The 12,947-nt window shown below is 42.5% G+C and overlaps 1 protein-coding gene across 27 annotated transcripts in view; it reads left to right on the top strand.

The window, feature by feature from the left end:
- Positions 1-12,947, top strand: part of RPRD1B (regulation of nuclear pre-mRNA domain containing 1B) — a 76,968-nt gene that overhangs the window by 31,396 nt on the left and 32,625 nt on the right. The gene's annotated exons all lie outside the window — the stretch shown is intronic.

Genomic DNA, 12,947 nt, shown 5'->3' with positions numbered 1-12,947 from the left:
TGAAGCCTTAAATAACAGCATTTAGGGTACTACTGTTGCTTTAGTTTGAACTCATATTAAAAAAACACAACTGTAGGGCTTCCCCGGTGGTGCAGTGGTTAAGAATCTGCCTGCCAGTGCAGGGGACACGGGTTCGAGCCCTGGTCCAGAAAGATACCACATGCCGCAGAGCAACTAAGCCTGTGCTCCAAAACTACTGAGCCTGTACTCTAGAGCCCGCGAGCCACAACTACCGAAGCTTGCGCACCTAAGAGCAGGTGCTCTGCAACAAGGGAAGCCACCGCAATGAGAAGCCCACGCACCGCAACGAAGAGTAGCCCCCGCTCGCCACAACTAGAGAAAGCCCGTACTCGGCAACAAAGGTCCAACGCAGCCAAAAAAAGCCCAAAACGTATATTGAGGTACAGGAAGAATAGGCATTCAGCAAAACCAAAGAATGTTTGTTTGGTAATATTTGGTAAATGCTTGAAATTTTTTTTCTTTTGGGTTATACTGAGATTTATTTCCAACTTGTATCCTTGCTGAGGCCAATAAGTAGTGTGCCTCTAAGCTCTGTCTGCAGTCTGTTCTAAAATTCCACGTAAACATAGTGATGTTTATGGAGCCCAGTTCTCGTACTGTTGAGAAGGAACTAATTTCTACCCTGAGCTGACATTGTCTGAGTGCCCTTGGAGAGGGCCTTCAGAACTAGTTTCTCTAGTTTGCGTTTGTCTGGCTTCTTAATTAAATACATGGTGGCTTATCCTCAGTCCTTTGAGATAACTGAACCGGCAGTGTGGACATTTGGGAACTTTGGCTTGCTTCCAGCTGCTACGCTTCCTTTTCAGGAGTGTCTGCCCTTCTTTTTCTCAAAGAGACGTGGAGAAGAGTTGCAGCCAGTGGTTTGGGAAGGGAAGACAGTTTTGAGTTGGAGAATCAGTCGCTTACTACAAGAAACAGAGTAGATTGGGGAGGGAGGGGATGGTCCCCCTCCCCCAGCCCTGTACTTAAAGAAACACATTCTCTGGCACAGAGGGAGGGAAAAGTGAGCTAGCCCTGTGGCTGACATGGTTGTGTTTGCCTTTCAACACAGTCACCTGACTTGTGCGGGGAAGCGAAGGATGGACGCTGTTTACCATGTTGTTACCTGCAATGACTACAGGAGCTGTGATGGGTAGTAGTGGTGGAAATTTCATATTCCTAGCCAGCTTGAAAGTGGAAGATGGGAAACGGCTATAAAAATAGTATGGCTTAGGTTTAGAAATCAACACTGACCAGAAATCCTAAAGGGAGTTTGACAGGCAGTACCAGACGGTCATTTATCTGAAATGCTCATCTTTCACTGAGGAAGCATTTTCAGCACTGTGCCCTGGGACTAATAAGAGAGTGTAATTAATGATTCTGGTTGTAAGTCACCATGCCATCTGTTGAACTGCCCCTTGGCAACACATTAAGGGCTTTCTCTGATCTGTCAGACATTGATTATCATGAGCAGCTGCTGTTGGGTGGAACATGGCACGCTACCATAGAGGACAGAGTCTTTGAGAAGGAGATTGGGTTGGTAGCGTGAATTAACTCTTTGTACGTCTCCCTTCCTCATAGTTGCACTTTCCTCCCTATATTTCTTGGGGGATCATTCTGGTTTCTGTAGAACCAGTGGTTTGCTAGATGCCACAAGAGGTCATTAAGGCAGAGAGATGGATCAGAGATTTGAGTGTGTTTTGTTGCTTTCCAGCCCAAATTTCTTTACTCATCTGGGCATTGGAATTCCATTGCTTTAAGAATCAGAACAGGTATGTCCCACCACTGGAAAGTACAGATTCTGAACTGCCAGTTCTTATTCCAAACCATGTCTCTCAGCCACATGAGCAAAACTATTCATCATAAAAGTGGAGCTAAATTTGCTACATTTAAAAAAACAAACTACTAGGTATAACATAAGATGTTGAAAGATGGTTTTAGTTCTTTCTTTATCCATGTTTGCTAAAAATATGAACAGTTTACTCCCTAGAATCTGAGATTTTTCTCTCATATCCCATAATAGACTGGTCTTAATTCCATTATATCCTTACAGTGATGATAAAACTTGCTAAGTATGTGCCACTTGAAAGATGCATTATTACTATGAATTCTTATAAATCTTCCAAAAGTCTCTTACTGATGAGGACAGTAAATAAAGTTACCTACCTTTTCAACATTTTTTTTTTTAATACTGCCAGTACTTGTTTTAAAACTGCCACATGATGAAGTCTGCTTTTATTTTTTTCTTTTGTTTTGTTTTGTTTTGTTTTTGCGGTACGCGGGCCTCTCACTGTTGTGGCCTCTCCCATTGCGGAGCACAGGCTCCGGACGCGCAGGCTCAGCGGCCATGGCTCACGGGCCCAGCCGCTCTGCAACATGTGGGATCTTCCCAGACCGGGGCACGAACCCATGTCCCCTGCATCGGCAGGCGGACTCTCAACCACTGCGCCACCAGGGAAGCCCTGCTTTTATTTTTTAATCTTTTCATTGCTGTCGGCGTAGAATATGGAATTCTTAGAACTCTAGAAATGTAATTATTTGCTTGAGGGTCTTTTCTTCCGAAAGTTCTAATTTGTTAACACGTAAGGTGTTTTTTTTCCTTCAAGTTTATATCTTCCTTACGTAATAATCATACCTTTTTATTCTTTCACTTGAGAATTTTATGTTAGACTTCTCAGTGGCTTCTGAAGTTTGGGATAGGGAATATAATGATTCAGAGCCTAGGATGATTCAGCCCCTGGGATGTAGAAGACAGAGTTATGGCTCACAGAGAGATTGTGTTTCTGCCCTCAAGGAAATCATATTCTTGAGTAAACAGCATCGGTGAACATAAAACCAAACTGAGGGATTGTATATAATATAGATCAAGGAGACAACTGGCAATTGTGATTGTGGTTTAAGGTTAAGTCCAAACTTCCTCGCAGGCACTAAAGCCTTTTCTTAAAAGGAAGTAGCAGTTGAAGAAGGGAAATATATTTATAAATGGAGAACAGCCAGGCTGGAGCAGACAGATTTATGAAGGGAGGCAAAGACAGAAGGTATGGGAGCGGGGTGCCGGAGCCCTCCTGTGGGAATTAGGCTCCATACTCTTTCAAGGGCTGCTTACTCAGCCATGAAGTCAACAAAGCCCATGCCAGGCAGGAGGTAATCGGAGAGGAGCATGATGTACGCTCTCCCGTCAGTGAGCTTCCACTCTAGTGTGAGAAAAACAGCGAAAAAGGAGTTAAAGTAGAATGTGAGACATGTTCTAAGTAAGGGGACTGTCCTAACTCACTGTGTCTAAGTTAAAATAGACCAAGGAAAAATGAATATGTTAATGTTTAACATTAATTTGATCTGAAGTTTATTTAAAATTTAAGAGATTTATAAAATGCACGGGCAGTTTTTGAACAACATACTGCCTTCAGCAGGTCTTCCAAAGTTCATTCGACTATGTGCTCTTTGGCTGCTCTTACAGCGTCAGGAACATAATTGTTCCTCAGTAAATATTTGTTCTGTGAGTGAAATTTATCACCTGATGAAACCTTATTTCATAAAGAAGAGGATTTTCTAGGTTGAATTAAAAAATTAATTCTTGGTTGTAAAGAATATATCAGTAAAGAAAGGTGAGTATTTGATGGAAACTGGGGGTTTCCTCCTTTGTGTTGCTTTTCTTTTTTTTTCCTTGAAGTAGAATCATGATTCATTTTGAGATGATTTTTTTTTTACCTTTTCTTTTATTTCTGCTTTTCCTTTTGGGTGTTATGGTAGACATTGGCCTTAAACTCCAGGCAGGGTTAGAAGGAGAGTTGCTTAATATTTGTCATGAACATGAGGAAACACAGAAATGGGAAAGAAGGCATGTAGAAGGAAGCACAAACAGCAGCCCCGAAGTGAGGATAAGGAATGTGGAGGATACAGAAGAAGGTGAATTCAAAAAGGAAAAGGCCAAAGGTACCAGAAAAGCCTTTAAACTTCAGTTCTTGGAGCAAAAGGAAGGTTTGTTTCTGGGTGACAGAGGTGACCATTACCCCAAGTGACTGCTAGAAGCTTACAAGCCATAGAGTAGGACAGACAAAGTTCCTGTCTTGTTTGGAGAAAGTATGATGTGGTATGTTCCGTCTGACTGATCAGGGCATGTGAAAAGCAGAGAGAGAGAAGGAAATCTATTTGTACAAGCATTGAAGAAAAAAAATCAAAAGGGGGAAGGTACCCAAAATTTTACCACCTTAACACATCAGTTGGTTTCTTTTACATCGTGGTGTTTGACTAGCAGTGCTCTAGAACTGAAAGGAGACAGTTCTGTGATATACATGCCACTTGGTACACACACAGACTATATGCCACACAGGGAAGAGCTCTGGGGAGATGTGTTCCTATCTGCAGATTTTTTTTTAATTGAGGTGAAATGTATAGAACATAAAAGTAATAACCATTTTAAAGCGTATGCATTTCATGGGCTTCCCTGGTGGCGCAGTGGTTGAGAGTCCGCCTGCCGATGCAGGGAATACGGGTTCGTGCCCCGGTCCACGAAGATCTCACATGCCGTGGAGTGGCTAGGCCCGTGAGCCATGGCCGCTGGGCCTGCGTGTCCGGAGCCTGTGCTCCGCAACGGGAGAGGCCACAACAGTGAGAGGCCCAGGTACCGCAAAAAAAAAAAAAAACAGTGTATGCATTTCAGTGGCGTTCAGTACATTCATAGTATTATGCAACCAGCACCTATATCAAGTTCCAAAACATTTCACATTCCGTCATACCAAAAGAAAACCCTGTACCCATTAACGAGTCATTCCCTATGCGCCCCCTCCTCCCAGCCCCTTGCAACTGCCAGCCTGCTTTCTATCCCCATGGATTTGCCAGTGCTGGATATTTCATATAATTGTGTCTGGCTTCTTTCGCTTAACATGTTTTTTAGGTTCATCCACGTTGTAGCATGTATCAGTACTTCATTTCTTTTTATGGCTGAATTGTCCATTGTATAGATATGAAAAAATGTCTACCCATTAATTTGTTGATGGACAGTTGGATTGTTTCTGCATTTTGGCCATTATGAATAATGGTGCTGCAAACAGTTGTGTACAAGTTTTTGTGGGGACATACGTTTTATTTCTCTTGGGTATATGTATAACTAGGAATAGAATTGCTGGGTCATAAGGTGAATGCTATGTTTAACTTTTTGAGGAACCACCAAAACTGTTTCCCATAGCAGCTGTACCATTTTACATTCCCATTAGCAGTGTATGAGGAGGGTTCCAGTTTCTCCACATCCTCCTCAGCACGTGATAACTGTATGTCCTTTTTAAATTCTAGCCATCCTGGTGGATGTGAAGCGATATCTTGTGGTTTTGACTTGCATTTCCCTGACGACTAACAGGGATGAGCATCTTAGCATGTGCTTGTTGGCCATTTGTGTATCTTTTTTTTTTTTTTTTTTTTGCGGTACGCGGGCCTCTCACTGTTGTGGCCTTTCCCATTGCAGAGCACAGGCTCCGGACGCACAGGCTTAGCGGCCATGGCTCACGGGCCCAGCCGCTCCACGGCATGTGGGACCTTCCTGAACCGAGGCACGAACCCGCGTCCCCTGCATCGGCAGGCGGACTCTCAACCACTGTGCCACCAGGGAAGCCCTGTGTATCATTTTTTTGAGCAGTGTTTATTCAAGACCTGTGCCCATTTTTGAATTGGGTTGTTTGTTCTTGAATTGTAAGAGTTCTTTGTATGTTCTGGATATTAAACTCTTACCAGATAAATGCTTTGCAGATGTTTTCTCCCATTTTATAAGTTGTCTTTTCATTTCTTCATAATGCCCTTGGATGTAGTAAGTTTTTAATTTTGGTGAGTTCTACTGTGTTTTTTCTTGTGTTGCTTGTGTTTTGGTATCACATTTAAGAATCTGTTGGCAAATCCCGGATCATGAAGATTTACTCCTGTGTTTTCTTCTAGGAGTTTTGTAGTTTTAGCTTTTACATTTGGGTCATTGAGTTAATTTTGGTATATGACGTGAGGTGGGGCAGGGGGACGTGCGTGCAACTTCATTGTCTGCATATAGATATCTAGTTGCCCCAGCACCATTTGTTGTCCCCCACTGAATACTTGGCACTTTTGTAAAAAATCAGTTGGCCATAGATGTATGGGTTTATTTCTGGACTGTCTGTTCTATTCCACTGATCTGTGTGTCTGTCCTATGCTGGTATCACAACTATTTTGATCACTGTAGCTTCATAGTAAGTTTTAAGATCAGAGAATGTGAGTCCTCAACTTTGTTGTTGTTTTTCAATATTGTTTGGCTATTTGGGGCCTGTTGCAATTCTGTGTGAATTTGAGGATCAGCTTTTCCATTTCTACAAGAAAGGCTGTTGGAGTTTTAATAGGAATTGTATTGAATCTGGAGATTGCTTTCGGCACTATTGCCATTTTAACAATCTTAAGCCTTCTAATCCATAAACATGAGATGTCTTCCCAATTATTTAGGTGTGCTTTAATTTCTGCTGCAAGATTTTAAAAGAGATGCTAGATTATCACTTACTGATGCATTTGATATTACAAAGGCCCTGTTTAGGTGCCCTCGGTATCAGGGACCACAGTAGAAGACAGCGTGCGCCTCCTTTCAGTAGGCAGTGTCTTACACACCTCTAGAAGGCACGCATATGTATGCGTGTGCGCTCAACAAAGTCACCGCCAGCTTCACTCTGCAAAGCAAAGGCCTGGATGTCTAGGTAAGGTCGTTAACAGGATTACTGAGCTGGACAGAACCTTAGAGATTGTATAGTCCAGCTTCTGAATTGGTAAAGAAACTCAGACCCAGAGTTAGCCCAGACCAGGAATACAATTCAAAGCAGACATCTTGTGATTTTTATTGAGTTTGTGTTTGTTTATTGTGGATTTTTAAAATTAGTTTATTTATTTCATAAGGTCAGGTCACAGCAGAAAGACACTCTACACAGAAGAGTAGCCAGAGTTGATCATTTCAGCAATCCCAAGAATCTTGTTTCAGAGACATGACATCTTATGTAGGGGGATTAAAATGGTTGCATGAAAGCATTCTAAAGTGGCCCTCGAAAAAACCTTTCTGAATTTGAGAGAGCCCATTTTGCCACAAACGTTCCGAGTACCCTCTGCTATAACTGTGCATGCTCTTGCTCTGCGAGGAAGGGAGAACTAGTTCATGGAACTTGGGCCTGCTGCTCTTTCCCCAGCGTGGCTCCTCCCCCTCAGCTGTGATGAATACTTGGGAGCACAGCTTTCTACTTCAGGCAACACGGCTGGGAAGGGGGAGACAGCCCGGAATCCAGCGCTGTCTTGTGATTCTTCATGTATCTGCTTGTAATTTGGTTATAACAGACTTGAGCAAGTCTTTGACTGTAGCTGAGGGGCGCTAAACCAAACTGCTGGCCGTCTGTTGTTTTTGGCAGCATCCCCCACCTCCCTGCAGGGAGCAGGTGGTTAGAAGTGTTCATTCCTGTAATGGGATAGGCAGTAGGTGGAGATAGAGAGCTCCTTTTTTGTCAGCTTTGGAGTAAATTCTCCCCTTTCCCCGTGGTGATGAAAGCCAGTATCTCATCGTCCATTATAGTGAGGGCAGATGGGAGCAGGTGATCTAATCCTCATTTTATAATCGGAGGGGGTTTTTGTTTGTTTTTTTGGTTTTTAAAAAAATTCTGGCCACACTGCGTGGCATGCAGAATCTTAGTTCCCTGACCAGGGATTGAACCTGTGCCCCCTGCAGTGGAAGTTCGCAGTCCTAACCACTGGACCACCAGGGAATTCCCTAATCCTCACTTTAGATGGGAAGACAAAGATCAGCATTTATATGAGCAGTTCAAGGTCACAGAGGAAGTCAGTGAGGACCAGAGCCCCAGTCTCCTGAAACCTGACTCCAGTGATCATCTACTGTGTTCCCCTGGGAACTGAGAGGCCCTGCCTGGTCCCCTGCTAAGCAGTAGTCACTGCCCTTCCTCAGCATGTCATTCTTTCCTCCCTAGACCAGCAGTGCTGTCAGCACCACGGGCTGTAGAATAGTCGTTGAGGCAGGTCAGTCTGCTCACATGGGTCAAGTGATCGGGGGTTTGTACTCGTGTCCTTCCCCACACAGCAGGCCTTGGCTTGCTTACTGCTTTTTCATCCCTTTGATGTAGGACCCTTTTTTTTTTTTTTTTTTTTAAATAGGTTTCCCTCCAGTAGGTGGGGACTTTTCTTGAGTTGTGTGCTTCTGTGAGTAATTTGGAGTTTGGAGGCAGTGTTTAGTCCTTGGATTCCTTCCATTCATTTTAGGTGCTGATTATAGCTCAGGCCAGATTTGCAGCTGGAACTTTTATCTGTCGGTGTGTGTGCTTAGGTGTGTGTGTGTGTTCTTTCTATATTAATCTCTTGTCACTCCAGGGGGGAAAATGCCCCATATAATGTACTTCACTTACTTGGTGACCTAAGGGCATGGTTCACTGACATTTGAGACTTTACACTGAAAAAAGTGATGTGATTTCAAAGCTCTCCCAGCTGGAATTCCATACTTTTTTTTTTTTAAAGAATTTCTTTTGGTGTGGACCAATTTTAAAGTCTTTATTGAATTTGTTACAATATTGCTTCTGTTTTTATGTTTTGGGTTTTTTTGCCGCGAGGCATGTGGGATCTTAGCTCCCTGACCAGGGATCAAACCTGCACCCCCTGCATTGGAAGGGGAAGTTTTAACCATTGAACCACCAGGGAAGTCCCTGGAATTCCATACTTTTAGCCACAGTGTTGTTTTTGTGTTTATAGTTCAACTTTTGATTAATCCTCCTCCTTCCTGAAACAGCTCCACTGAGTTTTAGCTGGTGTATGTAGCACTAATTTTTCATATTTATTTATAAAGTGCATATACATATTGAGTCAAAACAGCCTCCGGGCCCCATGTCACTGCTTGTCTGAAAACATCCATTCTTATTCAACTAATATTCAGTTTTTTCTCTTTTCTTTTTTTCTGATTATAAAAGAAGCACATCATAGGAAACGTAGAAAAATTAAGTATAAAGAAAAAAATTGTAATCTCACGACCCAGAGATAACTACTTTTAGTTTTGGTATATTTCTTTTATTTTTTTCCTCCTATTTTAAAATTAAAATAATCATAATGCCATGCTTTTTAAAACTTTTATGTGATCATTTTCCCTTATTGACAAAAACTTTATAAACATTTTAAATGGATGCTTGAATATCTGTGGTTGGATATTCAATGATTATTTTTATTGTACTGTTTCTTTTTTCTCCCCCCCGCCCCCACTTTTGACTAACTTTTAGTCTGGATTATTTCCTTCCTATAAATTTCTAAAAATTGATTCTGTATGTGTGCAGATGTCTGCTTGTCTCTAAGTACCCTGCAGGTCATATGCATTTCAAAGTCTTTGCCACCAGTAGGCATTTCTGTCTTAAGCGTTCTTGATCTTTTTCAAAGCATCTTAGGCAGTCTAGAACTTTATTGAGCTTTATAGACAGACAGATAGAAGATATATATCTTTAATATGTGTATATATATCCACAAGTTAAGGATTAATCTTCATTTTATGAAGGAATGAACATTGAATAGTTTAATCAGACAAATAGGGCTCTCTTCTAGGTTTTATCTGTTTACATTTGAAACAGATGTGGGAAAATAGCAATTCTTATTATAGTATTGACTTGAGTGAGCATAGCTTTTTTTGTTTTGTTTTGTTTTTTGTTTTTTGCGGTATGCGGGCCTCTCACTGTTGTGGCCTCTCCCGTTGCGGAGCACAGGCTCCGGACGCGCAGGCTCAGCGGCCATGGCTCACGGGCCCAGCCGCTCCGCGGCATGTGGGATCTTCCCGGACCAGGGCACGAACCCGTGTCCCCTGCATCGGCAGGCGGACTCTCAACCACTGTGCCACCAGGGAAGCCCGAGTGATCATAACTTTGAGAGCAGAGTTCAGATTACAGAAATTTGAGCTCTTGTGTCTAGGTGTCTATTTGACCCAATGGGTACATGTTATTTTGAGCAAAGATCTATTTTAGTCTTTATGAATGTTCCTACTCCTGTTAAGGTGGGCCTTCTACTCCCACTTCAAGTTGTGATTTTTGAAGAAAGTAAAATTGGATTGTGGCATACTCTGCAATCTTCTACGTTATATCTCTGACTTTGTTTTTCCTTATAAAATGTAGGGCCTGAAATAAGGTCAGAAAGAGTCTTTTTCCATGATTAGGGCAAAAATGTGCATGCTTATAATGAGTCAACCTGAAACCTTTACGAAGTCCCTGAGGTACCTACAGCCTGCTTCATGTAAAGAAGTGATGGTACCAGCCAAATGTCATTATGACTCTGCCAGCCTCCTTATTTGTTCTCTTCCTTATTCAGCTTCTTTCAGCATCTTTAGGAAAAAGTGTGGACCACTCTCTTGCTTCTTCCAGTCGTTAGGTACTTTGAGAATTTTAAGCAGAGTAACTTTGCAAATTTCAACTCAGCAAAAATTTGCCAGCAGCCTCCTAAGCATTATTGGGGTTTGAATAGTGATTATATATAGACACAGCCCACTTTTTCTTCATGATGTCTGGTATGATGTATTTGGTGCTTTTCCGAGCCCTTTTATTTTGCCCATAGTGTTTCTGCTCCGTGGGACATAAACTCACTAGGAGTTATTCCCAGAAAGATACCGTTTGCCCCAGTTAGGATTTAGTGATGAGGACCTAAAGTGCCCATTCCAGGCTCTTTCTGACTTTCTCTACTGAGGCCAGTGGTCTTTGCAGCCTCTTGTCTTTGGTGTGGTTTTTCATTTATAAAATAATAATTTTACCCTCACCTGGGGCAAACAGGTTCCAATACTTGTCTAACCTAAGTTGTTAGTGTTTGCCTTTCTTTATCTCACAGGATCTTTAGGGCCAAGTTATTTTCCTTTCTGTGGAAGAACTCTCCAATAGGCTGGCTGAAAGCGTCCTTCTCAGCACGTGTAGCATACTTTGCCTCTCTAATATTTTTTTAAATCACATTCACACAAGCACACCCCTGCACCACTACCACTATGCCTTTGTAACTTCGTGTTTCTCCTTGCTGCCTCTGCTTACCCCATTGCAGTTTAGCAGGCGTATCTCCATTACTGTCTTTAGAATCTTCCACCAGTGGTCTAATCTCAAAAGCCAAAAGATACTTTTCAGTCTCTGTCTCTCATCTCCTTTTCTCTTTTTGGCCCTCTCTATAGCATTTTATACTGTTTAATAATTTTTATGTGTTTTCCTTCTCTGGTTTCTGTATCCCACCTTCTGCTGGTTCTAGGACTTTTGTCCTTTAATCAGCTTTTCTCCATCCTTGCCCTGTAAATATGGGTTTTCCTTTAGCTTTTTTCTTATTCCAGACCTTTTCCTTGAGTGACATAAAGTGGCTTCAGCTACCACCTTTGTGCTGATGGCTTAAATCTAAATCTTTACCTAGACACTTCCTTGTACTTAAGACCCATTTATCTTATTTCCACAGATACTTCTTACTTAATATGGTCAAAACACACCATCTCTTCCCTTCCAACCTTTCCTTTCCTGCCCTTCCCCTCTCTTGGAGAAGAGCATTGCCATTCATCAAAACCAGACACTGGACCTCATCCAGTGTTTCTCCCCCTATTTTTTCCACCTCCCACGCCAGTCATTTCACCCTTCTCATGTCCCAGTCTCTCCCTCAGCTCCTCTGCTGCACCCCTGCCAGACAACCTCCCGTCGCCTGTCTTCCACATTGGAGTAGTCACCAAGCCATTGTGATCTTTGTCTCCTCAGGTTTTCTTGAATTTGTCCCCCTTCTCTTCATTTCTGTGTCCACCTCCACCACCTTAGTTCAGGCTGTCACTGTGTCTCACCTGGTCGCCTGCAGTAGCCTGGTTACTGATCCATCTGCATTTGTTCTTATGCCCTGTGATCCATTCTTTGCATGGCACCCTGTGATGTTTTCAGCATGCAGCTTTGGGCATGTTATTCTCTGCTCAAACATTTAAATGGCTTCCCATTGCTCCTAGAATATAGGCCCAAATCCTCGCATGTGGCCGTCCCCCTACCCCACCCCGGGACTTGGCCCCTGCTGACCTCATCAGCCATATCTCTTGCCGTGTTCCATTGCATTTTGTCTGTGCTGACCTTCTTTTGTCTCTGGCTTCATATGTGCTGTTCCCTCTGCATAGAACACTCTCTCCCTCCTTTACTTCCCACTGGTTACCCTTACATTGTTGATCCCCATTCATCGTTTATATCCTAAGTCAAACAGTATTTCCCAGAAACCCCATCTCCACCCCATAAAGCCAGGTCTCTCCCCGCTGCCCCCCACCATATATACTGTCGTAGCTCCCTATCATTTTCCTTTAGAGCACCACATAGTTTGTCATTCTCTTAAGGGATTATTTGGTGATTCTCTGACCAGATCATAAAATCCTGGCTGTATTGTCATTCTTTCATCCCCAACCCTAATCCTGATGCTTGGCTCAGCGTCTGACCTCAGGTGGCACTTACGGTTGCAGTTCGGTTTATCTCCAGGTGCAGTCAGAGGATATCTTCAACGGGGACTCCTTCTGGTTGAGGACGTTCCTGCGAGATCTAGGCTTTACTCCTGAGACAAATTCTTTTTCTCACTCAGCTTTTAGATTGATAGGGTTGGACTATGGTGCCACCTAATTAAAAATTCTGTGACTTTTTTCCCCTCGTCTTGGAGGTCATGGGCCTTTTCATTTTCTCAAGCCAGCTTCTAGTAAATGTGCTAAATTTTCAGGTCATACTCAAATGGTTTGTGGGAGGAAGGATTTTGTATCCCATTAATAATTCTCTTTTTCTTCAATTCTGTACATCTTTAACATATAAATCAGGAAGATTAAATATTATAAAATAATAAACATGGGAAGGGTGATTGTTCTTTTCCCCTCTCAGATCTGCTCATTGACATTGAACAGTTTAACAAGTGCTTGGTCTCATTCAGAACTCACCATCACCCCAGGATATAGGCATTATTTCTATTCCCAT

This window comes from Orcinus orca, chromosome 16 (assembly GCF_937001465.1).
Source record: "Orcinus orca chromosome 16, mOrcOrc1.1, whole genome shotgun sequence".
NCBI lineage: Eukaryota > Metazoa > Chordata > Mammalia > Artiodactyla > Delphinidae > Orcinus > Orcinus orca.
The sequence above is the reverse complement of the archived record's forward strand: the minus strand, read 5'-3'. Positions and strand labels throughout refer to the sequence as shown.